Genomic DNA, 16,178 nt, shown 5'->3' with positions numbered 1-16,178 from the left:
ATTCCAGTGAATCTTGGGCTGTAAACTCATTATTCTCATCCCAATACTTATCATCTTCCAATTCAGTACAATTCACAAGTGGGATGAGATCACTTTCCTCACACTGTTTTCCTAGGTTGAGATGATGCTAGAATAAACTAGCTTCTTCCTCCTCATTGAAGTCAAGTGTGTCATATAACTAGAGCGTGTTAGTATCATTATATTTGAAAGACACTCATGTCTCCTAATCATTCCTTTGGACAGTCATCGAGATCGAATCTTCAGAAAATTGAGTCGTATGCTCATTAACACAATCCAACTCTTCATTCTCAATTTTAGTACTCTCCACAAGCGAGTTAGGATCACTTTCCTCGCATTGTGTTTCTAAATTGGGTTGAGATTGTGATAACCTAGCCTTCAACCTTATTGAGGCGTAATTCAATCGCTTCCAATGATTTCATCATGCCTGCGACAAATTGGTTAAACTATTCTTGATAGTCCGTGAAATTCAAATGTGAATCCTCTTGGATCGTTTCTGGTCGGATTTCAAAAGTAGGGGATCCAAGAAAATAGTCACTATAATCAATTGTTGGTTCATCTCTCCAATGTTGATATTTCTACTGATCATAGTCATATGGGTCATAAGTGGGAGAGTCTGATGGTTATTGGTATATATTATCACCCATAATATAATCTGTCATTGTTTTCTTCTTGTCTGATGGGTGATAATAGTTCTCTCCCATAATAACCCCAACAATCACGTACTGTTTTCTTAATCCGTGGGGTGTAATTGTTCTCCAGTATATAATCGTGTAAGGACTTCTTAACCAGTGGAGCATTGTATTCTGTTTGGTTCTCGATGATGTTTTCAGAAAAATTTTGAGACGTACGTTGTTTTCTAACATAATCATCTAACAACCCTTCATAATTTTTCTCATTCTCTAAAATTAGCTCAGCATATTGATGTTCCCACCCTTGCATATACATGGTGAAACCTTAATTCTGAATCTAATCCTAAAATAGAATAAAAGAACAATCTTACAACAATATGAAAAGTAAGTAGAGGAAAAGTTAGAAAGAGTTTACCAGTTTGGAAAGTTCTATGTTAGGATCTTACAAAATAAAAAACAATGTTAGTTTCTAAAAATAAATCAGAAAAAAACCCTAACATAAAAATAAAACAAAAGGTTAGTCCTAAAAACAAATTAGTTTCAAAAAAAAAAAATAGTTTCTAAAAAAAAAAAAGAAATTTCTAAATCTCGAAATAGAAAGAAAAGTTAGTTTCTTAAAAACAAATTAGGAAAGTTTCTAAATCTGGAAATAGAAAGAAAAGTTAGTTTCTTAAAAACAAATTAGGAAAGTTTCTAAATCTGGAAATAGAAAGAAGTTACCAAATTAGAAGTTTCTATTTTGAGATCCTGCAGAAGAAAAAGGAAAGTGAATTAGTTTCTAAAAAAGAACTAAGAAAACAACCTAGTTTCTAAAAAAAGAAAAAGGAAAGTTTCTAAAAATAGAAAGTAAGTTAGTTTCTAAAAATAGAAAAAGGAAAGGAAATTAGTTTCTAAAAATGGACTAGGAAAGTTTTTAAAATATAAAAAAATTAGTTTCTAAAAACAAATTAGGAAACTTTCTATCATAGAATTAGAAAGTAAAATAGTTTCTAAAAACAAAAGAAGAAAGTTTCTAAACCTAGAAATAGAAAGTTAAGTTAATTTCTAAAATAATTATGAAAAAAAAAACTAACCTAAAAATAGAAAGTAGAAAAATCCTAATCTTAACCTAATTCCAGAACTAATCAAATCTAGAAAACGCAACCATCAATCCCCGATAATGGCGCCAAAAACTTGTTCACAACCCCAATTGTAGGGTCGCGATGTAGTAATAGTTTTGGTAAGACCGAGGTCGAATCCATAGGGACAGAAACTTGTACATTTTTGAAATTAGCTAGAAGTGGAACTAGAAGAAGATGTGAAACTAATTCTGAAGTGTTTGTGTAAGACCCGTATCCTAGCCCGTACTGTTCCGTAGGCTTTTGTGGTCATCCCGGTCGAATTTCGGTGACCCGCGATCGGTTGTTGGCATTTGCGCTGACCCTGAGACGTGTCCTGTATATCTGAGTCAGCTTGACCCGAGACTTGTATTAGTGCGACCGTGCCGTCACCGCGGTTCCGATGCCACGCCTTGCATGTCGATGTGGTACCCTGGCCAGGAGATGTGGGCCCGGGTTCAGTTTGAGGAAAATGCTGCACGTTGTAAATCCTGAGAGAATCCATCACATCAATCACCTCACTTGTCAAAAGTACACCCATTACTCAACCCCTTACTCTCCCCATTCCCAAGTACAAAAGTAACTCCCAAAAGTCAACTTTTCTATCACCTCACCCTCCCTCTCTCCCATCACTTCTTTTACATCACTCTCTCTCATCTCTTTCATTCTCCAAAAACAATCCCAAGAGCTCCAACGTCCATGGCTTCCATGGAGAAGCTTGGTGTGGCCCACTCCTTACCACCCGATCCCATCCTCCAAAATTAATCTCGACCGTTAAAATCCACCCCTTAAAGCTCTAGATCGTGTTGGCGAAAGAAGGAAGAGAAGATCCTACGGTGGGCGTCTTCTATGGTTAAATCCATCTTTATCTCTCTCGTCCTCTCTTTATATTTCTTTTATGATATAATGATATGTGTGTATAGCCCACTTGATCGACAATCTGGACTGTCCAGATTTTTTGGACGTCCAATGAATGGGGCCCGTCTTGCTGCCCGTTTTGGGCCAGTTAGGATGGAGGGAAATAACAAATATCGGCTTGGTCCGTGTGGACCCCACCATGATTGATGTATTTTATCCATGCCATGTGGGGTGACCCTATCTATGTGGGACCCACCTTGATTAATATGTGTACACGGTCCATCCAGCGTCCTTGGACGTTGGACGTCTCCATTGAAGAGTGAAGAGACAGTGAGGTGCACTCTCTAAATAAAATAAAAAAGGGAAAAGAAAAAGGGAAAAAGGGAAGGGGTTTTAAGGCTTTTGGGAAGGGCCGCCTATGCAGGCCCCACCTTGATGTATCGGTCTAATCCACACCGTCCATTCCACTCCTCATCTCATTTTAGGCGTTGAGCCAAAAAATGGAGCCAATCCGAGGTTTTGGCGGGCCATAGCATAGAAAATAGTTCTTTACCGTTGAAAACCACCCTGCTATTTCTATACCTCGAAACATGCCCAATATTGGGCTCGTTGCATTTCTTATGGGCTACAGGAACCAATGGATGGAGCGGATTTTGTTGATGTGGGTCCCACCTGTGAAAAACCACAGGAAAACGATAAAAGAAAAAATAAAATAAAAATATAAACATGCAGCAGGACGCTGTTGCTGCCAGCGGGCGCGCAAGCAGCGCCTGCTGCGCTGATGGACAGACGGCCAGGCAAGGACCCACGCTCCCAGCCGTGGGCCCCACCATGATGTGGTTTGGACATCCACACCGTGCATTTGGTAGGCCCCCTTCGGACAGTGGGCCACACCAAAAAATTAGCCATATACAGTTCTCAGGTGGCCCACACCATTTTTAATCATGTGAAGATATGCTAAACCATATGAAAGCATTTGCTGGGGTCCACCTAAGGTTTAGATGCACCTGAAACTTGGTCTGACCCCTTAATCTAGTGGGACACACATAATGGATGGGTTGGATTTGTGAACTACAAATTGGTGGGCCCAATGAATAATTTATGAATGTTAATGGAGGGTAACACCCTCAACTGTGTTGCGTGGTGCAGCGTCCTGCGCTGCTGGATGCAAGGGGCTAGGGACCGTGGTCCCAGCCACGGTGATGCATGTGACTTGCATCCACGTAGTCCACGTGGGGCCACCTTGATATTGTGGTCCATCCACATTGTCCACTGCTGTGGTATCCACCATGATGTATGTTTGCATATGCACCGTCCAGTTGCTAGACAGTGCTGTGTAGGTCCCACCTTAGTATCCATGCCACCCACCTGGTGGGCCTCCACCATAATGTAAGTGTGTTATCACTACCGTCCATCTTAGCCGTGGACCATACCATGATACATAGGTTTTGTCTCCCTAGATGGTGGGTTGCATAATGACGTTTGTGCTTATTCAGACCGTCTAGGTCGTGGGCCCCACTTGATGTGCACATCCACACCATCTAATGTGGTAGATTCCAATCTCTGGTGGGCCATGTGCGTGAACCCATCCATGATGCATATGTTGTATCCATACCGTCCATAGTCTGGGCGGTGGACAGCCACCCATTGTGCACATCGTCTAGATTAGTGAGACCCACATGATGTTTGTACATATCGTCCATCCAGACATGGGATGGTGGAACACCACCGTGATGTACATGTTTCTCCCACACCATCCCGTGGTGCCGTGGACCCGTCGTGATGTATTTACTGTATTCACACCTAGCGGATCTGGACGATGGGCCACACCTTGACATATTTATTGTATCCACATCGTCCATCCCTAGATGTGGGACCCACCTTGGTGATGTATCCGCTGCACCGTCCAGCATAGGACGGTGGGCCTGCCATAATGTATGTGTTTCACTCCATATTGTCCATCAGTTTGGTAGATGAGGCCCACCTTTGATGTGTTTATGGCCCATCCATGAGGCCCACCTTGACGTACTTATGGCCCATCTATGAGGCCCACCTTAATGTATTTGTGACCCACCCATGAGGCCCACTTGTTGTGTATTTGAACCCCATGGTATTAGGCCCATTGATGCAACCCACCTGATGTGTATGAGGCCCATTAGTGTGGCCCATATCATGCGGCCCACTGTGTTGTGTTCATGACCTTTAGTGAGGCCCATGGTGATGTATATGAGGCCCATATGTGTAGCCCAATGTGGTGTATATATGGCCCATGTTTGAGGCCCAATATGATGTATACCCGGCCTAGGTGTTGGGGCCGATTGGGATGTATCTGAGGCCCATGGGTTGCGGCCCATTGCGATGTACATTGAGGCCCATGGTTGTGGCCCATTATGATATGTTGGAGGCCCATGGTTGTGGCCCATTATGATGTGTTTGTAGCTCATTTGGTAAGGCCCACTGAGATGTATCTTCGGCTCATGGGTCGAGGCCCATTGTGACGTATTTCCGGCCGGTATGTCGTGGCCCATTGTGATATGTCTCCGGCCCATTTATTGAGGCTCGACTTGATGTGTATAAGGCCCATTAGTGCGGCCTATTGATGTGGCCCACTTGTTGTATATGAGGCCCATTGGTGCAGCTCAATGATGCGACCCACCGTGATGTGTATATTAGGCCTAAATGGTGCGGCCCAATGTATCGACCCATCGTGATGTGTAAGGCCCACCTGTGATGACTATTTGAGGCCCACATGTTGGATATTTGGGCCCACCTTATGTTTGACTCTATGTGGACCACTGCTTAGGAGCAATGTTGGTTGAATGTCCACATTGATGGGTAATGATAGTTAAACGCCCACATCGTGACCTTCCCCTAGGCCTAGTTAGGCCAATCCTCAATCGATACCGATTGTATAGGTCGATTCCTATTGTCGAGGCCGCGTATCGGGACCGATTCCGATTGTTGAGGCCGCGTATCGAGATCGATTCCGATTTGTCGAGGTCGCGTATCAAGACCGATTCCGAGTGTTAATTTCAATTGCTAAAGCCGATTGCCAAGACCTATATGATATACATGCGACCTGTAGTTAAGGCCATTGTGATGTATTCGTAGCCTATGGGCAAGGCCCATTGTGATATGTATTAGGCTCATGATGCATGGCTCATTTGATGTATTCAAGACCCATGTATAGGGTCCACATGTCATGTATTTGAGGCCCATGAGTAGGGCCCACCTGTTGTATATATGTGGCCCTTGAGCAAGGCCCATTGTGTTGTATATTTGGCCCTTGTGTGAGGCCATGAGTCCACTATATGTTAGGCTCTATGTGAGCCATTTCTTGGGGGCGATGTTGGTTAAATGTCCACATTGTCGAGGCCGATTGTTGATGCCGGTTATTGATACCGATTATGAGCATGTGACAGCATAGCATCATGATACATGCCCATACGCATCATCTGCATGCTTGTTATGAGATGTGGTTGACCATTGCATATGACATTAGGCAGGTTATGAGGATCCCTAATAGGTGGAGGTTATCTCACATGAGCGCACGGTATGCGCAGGATTGATGCATGACTGAATTGTATGACTCTTGCATCCTACATTATGTGTTGTGATTATTGTACTCCTTAGCGACATCAAGGCCATAGCCTCCACAGGCATATCGTGGATGGCCAGATGGGACACTAGAAATGTTTGGTTCTAGCATACAAGCGCCATAAATGTCCTTTGGTAAAAATCTCTAAACCTCCGCGGCCAGGAGACGCCCCAACGTTGAGACCGAGTGAATACATGAGCGCCCGAGTGCCGAATACCAGGAGGCCGCGTCTCCCACTGTGTCGTGGTCGGTTGGGAGGGGGTGTGGCCTTACCCGCCCAAGAGTAGAGGGCATTGCTAGGCTGAGTTTGACCAGTTCGTGAATGGGTCCGCTATTGACGTGCCGGATAGGTATTGGTAGACTATTGGCCAGGCGGATAGTGAGGTTTCTTATGCTCACTTGGACTGTGCGGCTAGGAGAGCGGCAGTGCCATTTGGAGTGTACTAAACCCCGGTGATGATCCTAGAGATGAACCGTACTGATATGTGGACTTATTGAGTAGGAGTTGCATACTCATTCATTCATTCATTCACTATCCACTTGAGCTAGTGTTGCACAACTATTCATTATGTATACCTTCACAATGGCTAGGATTTCGGTTGGGGCACACAACTAACCTGAGATCAGGAGTTTACCACATTGAGTCTGACTATCCAAATTTAGGTATGGGACTGGTTTGGATAAAAGTCCCTTGTGATGAACCCCATAACCTGCGATACTACGTACTATCATCCCGACTTCACACTCTAGTATGGTCATTCCATTCGCATTGCATATTGTATTACATCCGCGGCATATGGCATTTTGGGTTACTGTGTTTCTGCATTTTCTAGATACGGCGGATGTATTTGTGAACACATAAGGAATTGTACATTACATTACATTATCGACATTTGATATTTGGCTCTTTATGACTTCTCATTTGCATAGCTGATTTGTATTGTGTACTTTGATATTGTATGACTCATGGACTTGCTAGTATTTCCAATTAATCTGTTATTGTATGATTTATGATCTTGTCAGTATTTCTGCTTACTTTGATAATTTATGATCATGTCAGTATTGCTACTTAGTCTGATAATTTATGATCTTGTCAGTTTTCTGCTTATTTTGATATTGTACAATTTATGGATTACCAGTATTTCTGGTATTTTAGGCTTATGGCATTGTATTGACTACTTGGTACTTACTTTGTGCACACACTTACACCACCCTCTAAGCTTTCTATAAGCTTATGCACGATAGATGCGTGCAGGTGATGTTAGGTTGCAGCAGCATGGAGCTTGGAGTATGCAGCGGTCTTATGGAGCTTCGATTTTATTTTGACATATGTATTCTTCCCTTTCAATAATGTATTCAAAGTTTCTATTAGTAGATATATGATGTTGATGTTGCCTTTGTGATCTGGGTATACTTGTGGTTATGCTAATTACGAATCAAATCATGTTTGAAATCCTCCTTGTAGGATCCCATGATCGGAACCTGGCATATGGGTGCCGGGAGTCGAGAATAGGGTACTACGGAGGCTATCAGCGCCGGATTCGGTGATCGGGAATTTTGTGAGCCCAGTTTCCGAGTTCAGGGCGTGACAGTTTGAGTTAGTAATTGTGAATAGAGGAATTAAAACTAAGAATTTAAAGGTGGGAACAAGGGTGTCAAGGATCCACTTGTAGTGATCAGGGAGCCCTCTTGCTTGATTCAAGTAATACAATTAGAATTGGAGTCTTATCCTATCCAATTAAAAAATATATCAATAAAACCAAATCTGAACGTCTATTGACCTAATTCTCAATGAAGGAGAGCTATGATAATTGGCAGAAATTTCATCACTAAACCATATCCAGGAGACAATGGCAAACAACAGGATTTACCAATCCCATAATCTCAAAGCAAGAGAATTGTGGAGATTAGGAAGGATTCCATCACCCTACCATGCCTAAGGGACGATGGTGAATAACAGAACTTACTAATTTCACAATCTCAAATCAGGAAAAGAAGACACTCAAAACTATTACAGATTTACTGTAATTTGAGTCACTATAAACCATTAAAAACTGAAAGTATTCTTTAAATATCAAATTAGAATCCATGGAGTTCAACATAAACATGAATCAAAGCAATAGAAACATTTCAGCATGCCACAAGCTTCACTTCTTAGCCCTAGATAAGAGGTTTAACCAATCATAGACATGATTGGACCAAAGTCTTTTATGAAAAACATGAAAATAACTAAGGAAGAAGAAGAAAAACTCTTGGCGATGGCTTCTCCACCCTTTTACTCTACTCCTTAAACCTTAGAAGATGCCTAGGAACATCCTAGGGAGTCCTATTTATAATTGTGGAACTTCAACTTTCGTACATAGTTTAAAAACTTTAGAAACCACCTCAAATTTACGCAGTTTGCTAAAATAGACTTTACCCTGCGTACTTTTTTAAAATATACTTCACTCTGCGCATTTTCATAAAATGACCCAGAGTTTCAAAATATGCTTTTTCAGGATGATTTCAAGATTCCTTTTCTTTACTTCAAATCTTTGATTTTCTTCATTCCTTACTTGGTTTTCTTGGATCTTTAGCATGTGATTCTTCAATCTTGGTCTCCTAAGATCCATCCCTTGTCTTGGTGATTCTTGAGTATCAAATCTATGCTTTTAGCACCTTTTCAATCCAAGCTCTTAAATTCACCTTACAACATAAACATGAGTAAAATAGAACATTAAGTATCATCATGTCCATAACACTAAGATATAAATGGAGGATAATATGTAATATTTGACCCTCAACAAATATCCAGAATATTATCAAAATTACTACCCCAAGATTGAGTAGAATAAACCACCATCCAAAAACTAACAAGCCTTTAAGGGCATAAATATCCAAAAAGAAAATGTACTCTGATTCAGCAACAACATAATGAAAATTATCTGGACGATCCACCCTCATATGGAGGGATATAAGAACGGTGAATCAGAAGCAGTTCAATGATGCGTTCTCTAATATGTTGAAGAGCGTCAAGACGCAATTCAATCTCAGAGAGTCAATTTTCTCATTGCCGGAGGTGAGCTTCTATAGTTGACTACCCATCAAGAAGTTGACGTATTGAATCGTTCTGGCGAAGGAGCCGTCCAGTGTTGACTGATAATGGACTTGGTGCAGTCATTGGAGGGCGACAAGAGTCCCATCCAGTGGACATGGGAGCGTCTTAAGCTTCTTCGCCGCTACTCCATTCTTGATGAGTTTGGACGATTTTAAGTAAATTTTTCTTAGTAAGATATAGTGTTGGATATATTGTATCATGAGTAGGGGGCAGTGCAAGAAACTCGGAGAGTTTACAAATGATACTTGGAAAGGGAAGACTTGTGTGGTGAATACCTTTGACAACTCGAATTAACTATCTCACAATTAGAGTGGGTAAGCATATTTCGATTCTCCAATAGATATCACATAGGGTATTCAGAGCAACTGGTGAGAGTATATCACTAGAAACTTCACAGGGATATGCATTGATACTCAATATTTCGTGAAGCACTTTTGTGGTAGAGTCCAGATGCAATGAAGACAAATAGTTTTTTCTGTTTCTGTATATCATTGACTTATCACACAGTGTTCTTGTCACTTCTTTCCAGACACTTGGATCATTTAAGCAACAATTAGTTGGTGAGATGTGTGTGACTGGAAGATCCAGAAGTTCTCCTAGCATCAAAGGAGTGATCTCCTTGGTTTGGTTCATGTAATTGATGTTGATCGCCAGAGGATTATCTCGAGTTTTATGACAAAAATTCAGAAATTGATAAACAAGGTCATATTGTATTTCTCCTCCTAAATAAAGAACGTTGTCTCACCCCATTGATTTTAGATATATATTTATCCCGTATGACTCTATGAGACTAGGTCTGATAAATTGATCAATGGTAAATTCTTTTGCCCTAACATTAAAGTGCAGATAAGGAGTATAGGGTCTGATTTTTCCAGATGAGGTTTCTCCTTTTGCATCTTCCTTTCCCTTGTTCTTAACCATGTTGTGCTGAAATCACAGGATAAATCAATAAGTACAAATAAAATAAATGTTAAACTGAAAATGATACGCACATATAGATTATATGGTGAGTTCTTTTCAAAAACACCATCTTTTGATTTTGTGTATTTGTTGTTCAGTGGGTTGTTTTAGAAAACAATGGTATCCTTCTATGAGTTGATATGCGGTATGGAGCAGTTTGACTTTTTTTATCATTGCAATTAACATCACAACCCCGGATGGTGTAATGGTACAAGGTTGATCGAGCCATTTTTGCACACACACAATCTTTTATAAGAAGAACTTTTGCAGTAATGGGCTTGGAAGGATTAGGATTTATGTTTAGTTCCGGTTGATCCTTCAATGACATGTTTCTTCTTGGATCGGCTTTTCTCTAGACGAGGATAACTCCATTACGCAAAGTGAAGTAAAATAGCAAATGACTCGGCAAATGATCCTAGTTTAGAGATATATAGAGAAAGCAATATGATTTATCTTGGATTTTGCTGATTTTGGTCGTACAGCCCTTCACACGAACTTTGGAGAAATAAGACATGGTCTAGTAGAACTGGGCAATGAATGATATAAATGACTTGATGCAGCTCGATTTTGGTAGCACCGAAGGTAAGTTCGGTGTTACCGAAGTCTTCTTGGAACTCAAAAAGATCTTTAGGACTGAATTTCCTACTATGCACAATTCTAAAATGGGATTCCATGGTATGATTGAGAGTGAAAATTCAGCATGAAATTATCAAAATGTTTTAGAGGCCAAGAATCCTTAGATTTAACAATTACACCAAGCATTAGTCTTAATCCTTTTCTTTGACTGTAATGCACATATAGGGAGCATGATCCTTAGATATATCAATATAGTCCAAATGAACCAATAATCAATTGTTAGAAATGGTTGATCAATAGGTTATGAGTATTGTAATATGTGTATCAACCTTTTCTAGTTCAAGGCAAGTATTATATTATACATGACATTTCAAAAGATATGCATGATACTTGTTTTATATGGAGTTTTTTTATCACGAAGGTACTTTTTATCAAACTTCATGGATGGTCAAGAATTTGTATGGAAATTGATTCAAAGATAATATGCCCTTTAAGAGTCTAGAATCAACTTTAAGTAACTATGATTTACTTCTTGATCAAAATTTTCTCACTTTTTTTATATATATTAGCATCTCCCCTTTTTAAAGTTCCTGGCCCATTGACGGATATATCAAAAGATGGGTCAAGGAAATTGTCGATTTACATGGACCAGATGTTACAAGGGTCCGAGTCATTTTTAGGGCACTTGTGTTTATTTTGTGTTACCCATTTGGTAACCATTTTCTTTGAGCTAGAGGAGTATTTTTCTGAGTGACTTCCAAATGATTTAGATGTGACTTTGTGATTTATCTTGGAAGTAGCATTAGATTTCTTGACCATAGGACATTCACATTTGTAATGTCCCATCTTTCCATAGTGATGGCAATCAACTGGATCTTTTTGAATTGGAGTAGTTGAATTTATCATCAGTGATGAGGTAGAGGAGGATTCCGATTCATATCCTATGCCTGTCATATTTTTGGATTTTCTTCACATGCCTAGAAGTTTCTCAAAATTTTCATTTCTTTGAGTAAACTTTCAAGTTAATTCAACTATCTGATCAAAATATTTTACTTCCATTTTTAGTTTCTTGTTTTTTCTTTTTAATTTTTGAACTTTTAATTCTAGAAGTTCAATTTTCTTGATCAGATTGTCAAAAGTTATGCTTCTAACTCTAATTCATCTTCCCTTTTTAATTTCCTCGAGATCAAGTTCTTCTTCCTCATCCAAATTTTTAGGACTGACTATAGTGGTAGAGGCCATGAGAATGTTTAACGATTTTGTGTTTCCATCACTACTTGACTCATCTGAACCTGAATTTGAGTCATCAGTGTCATCCTAGGTGGCTGTCATGGCTTTTCCTTTAGATTTCTTTATACGACATTGCATAGAGATGTGACCAAACTTTTTGCAATTTTAGCATTGAAGCTCTTTGGACTTGTTGAACTTTCCAGTTTGGCGCTTGTGGTCCAGTTGAGCTCCCTTGTGGTTGTATGGTCTTCCACGGTTCCTATTAAAGAATCTTTTGAATTTTTTAGCTAGGAGGGCAACTTCCACATCTCCATCTTCATTCTCACTATCTTCTTCCTCTATTGTATTCAGGTTATTAGAGGTTTTGAGAACAGTATTTTTGGATTTTATGGGTGGTTTGAAGTGTAGTTCAAAGGTCTATAGGGAACCTACTAGTTCTTCTACTTTCATTTCTTCTATATTTCTACACTCTTCAATGGTGGTGACCTTGGAGTTAAAATGTTCTGGTAGGGATCTCAGAATTTTTCTACATATTTTAGGTACTGGGATTCTTTCTCCAAGTCCTCTCATGGAGTTGCATATGCTATTCAATTTTGTGAAAAACTCCATGAATGTCTCATCTTCTCCCATCTTTATGTTTTTAAATTGAGATGTTAGAAGTTGAAGCCTTGACATTTTCACCGTATTGGTTCCTTCATGGGTGGTTTCCAATAACTCTCATGTTGCCTTAGAGTTTACACACATGCTTATCTAATGAAATACTTCTTGTTAAACTCTGCGGCAGATTGCATTCATGGCTTTAGCTTCACACATCATCATCTCTTTGTCATACTGGCTCCACTTAGCCTTTGGTTTGGGTTTGGCGATTGTTATGCCATCCTCAAGAATAATTTATTCTATTGGTGCAGTATATCCATTTTTGACAATCTCCCAAACATCATCATCTAAGGCCTGTAGAAAATATATCATTCTAGCCTTCCAGTATGCGTAGTTTGTTCCATTAAAGATGGGTGGTCATGAGACCGATGGTCGCTCTCCTTTGCTCATGATTCTTTCTTCAGTCAAGATCTTCCTCTAAGTTGTGAAACCCTTTTCAGAAGAACCTCACCCTGATACCAGTTGAAATTGCGGTTCACACCACTAATACTGAAAAATGAGTATGAGGCAATGGCCTAGAGGAGGGCGAATATGACTTTTCAATTATATTTCCCTATTTAAAAACTTGATTGCCTAACTTAAATAATCATTCAATTTTAAACCAAGTAGGCTAAATAATTCTAATGGCTTCCAAGACAGTTAGAGGATCCAATCACAAAGGTTATAAGGGGTAAGCAGAATGTAGCAACTAGCCTAGTGTTGTGAGCTTGTGTGTGGAATGTGTTTCATACCAATGAATAGCATTCATCCAATCATGTATGAAAAAAAAAAACTTGTAAGCATATATAAGAATGATTAAACAGATGTACAAATGATCATTCCAAACACAAGCATTTAAAGTGGTTCGGCTATGTGCCTACTCCACTACTGGCATCAACACTCAATCCTAGAGTGCACTAGATTTCACTATCAATGGTTTTAAACAGGTTCACCAATAACATTTACGGTCCTACACTAATGACACAATTTATGCTCTACACCTAGAACCCATGTTTAAGCCCACTGGCCAAGTTCCCACATAAGGCACCTACAGTTTTGGCCCACCGGCCAAGGTCCCACACAAGGAACCTACAGTTTAGGCCCACCGACCAAGGTCCCACAAAAGGCACCTATAGTTTAGGTCCTCCGGCCAAGGTCCCACACAAGGCACCTACGTTTAGGCCCACCAGCCAAGGTCCTACACAAGGCACCTACCTTTAGGCCCACTGGCCAAGGTCCCACACTAGGAACCTAATCAAGTTTGTTTATAGCAAACTCTTAGCCTCAATCCTACACAAGGAAAGAGACTAAACTTTTGAACTCTTGTAATGACACTTACTTTTTGGATTGAGTTATCTCTAGTAGCTTGTCTCAGGTTGCTAGATCTTCACACTCTCGAGCTTGAATCAGCTTCCCAGTGCTCCCCCAATCGCGTAGCTTGGATTTACTTGTTGGCTCAACTTCATGATAAAAAACCTTACATAAGATGTACCTAGAAGGTGACCAAGGTTATGGGAGTTAGTTGAATCTACTATCTACGATAATGAGTGGATTTCCTAAGGGATTCAACCTATGGATGCTCTAGAGTATAAAAGAACCAAGGATTTTTCTATTGGTTTGGTCTTTAAACTCTAGAGAAGGCACGAGTTCATGTTCTTCATGGAATGGGAGCTTTGAATGCTCATAGAAGTGAAAGATCACAATGAAGAGAACATGAACTCATATGGATAGAGTCTAAATGGGCTACGATAAGCTTGGGATACACCAGAGACTCTATGGTGCCTATTTCCACTTATTTTGCAAATTTCTATAAGCCGCTTTTATAGACAAAAGCTTCCAACGAATACAAAACGGCTAGTTTACGGTGCAATTGAAGTGAAGTTCAGTATCACCAAACTTGCTTTGGTGGTACCGAAATATGATTCGCTAGTACCGAATTAATCCCTCAAGTTGTTGTTCAAAATATGTCCATTTTGGTGGCACCGAACATTGTTCATTTGTGGCAATCGGTGTCACCAAATTATCCAGTCAATGATACCGAATTAATATTGTAAGGTTGTTGGACAGTTTTGAGCACCTTCAGTGATACTAAAGGTGACAATCGGTGACACCTTCTTCCTACTGAAGGTGGACAAATTTTCCTGTTTTTGTCCTTTTAATCATTTAACAACTTGGGATATGCAAAAGCCAATACCATAAGATAAAATATGAACTTGGGATTGGCTTAGAAATAGATGGCCTCGGTAGGTATTCCTATTTGGGTTGGGATCATCTATTTACAAGGTCAAGATCACAGAAACAATTCTTCGTCTTCAATGTGGCTTTGATACTTCTGATCCAGTTGCGTCATCGGTCTTCACTTGCCAAGAACTCATCCAATTATAAGACACAACTAGTCACGTAATTGACAAATATGAGTGCAAATAAGTGCATTAACACTTGTTGATAGGTCGAAGGCTTGTTCGACTGGTCGACCAATCGGATCAACAAGTCGAAATTCACAGAATTTTTGGTTTTAGTGTCTAGACATTTTTTAGCCTATTCAACTAATCGACTCGATTGGTCGACGACAAGTCAACAAATGATGAAAATTAACGTATTTTCAAATTTTATTTCCATATTTAATTAAGACTCTTTTTATTACGTTTAGGGTTTGTTTGGGTTTATTTAAGTATACTAAACTCATTTATTTTGGAATCCATCAATTAAAATTTGCAGATTTATATTATTTCTCTCATAGATTCAAGAAAATTCTCTTGTGGATTCAAGGCATTTATCGATCGTGGAAGACAGTGATCGACCTCACCACGTCCTTCCCCACGTCGGTTTGGTGTCAAGCTATCAATTAAAATTTCTTAGAACCTTTTATTATCTCTCATGGATTCAAGAAATTCCTCTTGTGAATTCAAGAGTTCCTTGTGGATTCATGGTGTTCATCATTTAATGAAGAAAACAATAGACCCCATCACATCCTTCCCTATGTCAGTTTATTTCCTAGAACACCATCCATGGATTGCTGCCCGACCTGTCGTTAGAAGCCATCAGCCCGAGAAAAAACTTTGTTCTAATGTAGGACGTGCATCTCGCACATTCCTAACACACATGAATAGGAAGAATTCCAAGGAGAAATCCACAAAATTCAACATGGTCGACCGGTCAACTTCTCTAGTCGATAGGTCAAAATTTAGCTAGAAATTCTAGAATTGTTTTTGCATGTTTTGACAGATCGATAGATCTGATCAATGGGTGAAGGCCTTGTTTGACAAGTCGACCAATTGGGTGAAACAATTAATCTGCACAAGGCCACGGATGAAGCAGTTGATGCACACGTGATTCCTCTCTAGCAATTACGATCAATTATTATTCCAAAAATACCAAAATTGTCAGTAGGATTGTTGATCTATGAGAGATTATTTAGAGAAATCTTATTGTTCATCGAGTTCTTCAACGGACTTCTTGGTTCATGATACATGTTA

This window comes from Magnolia sinica, chromosome 15, assembly GCF_029962835.1.
Source record: "Magnolia sinica isolate HGM2019 chromosome 15, MsV1, whole genome shotgun sequence".
Taxonomy (NCBI): Eukaryota; Viridiplantae; Streptophyta; class Magnoliopsida; order Magnoliales; family Magnoliaceae; genus Magnolia; species Magnolia sinica.
The sequence above is the reverse complement of the archived record's forward strand: the minus strand, read 5'-3'. Positions refer to the sequence as shown.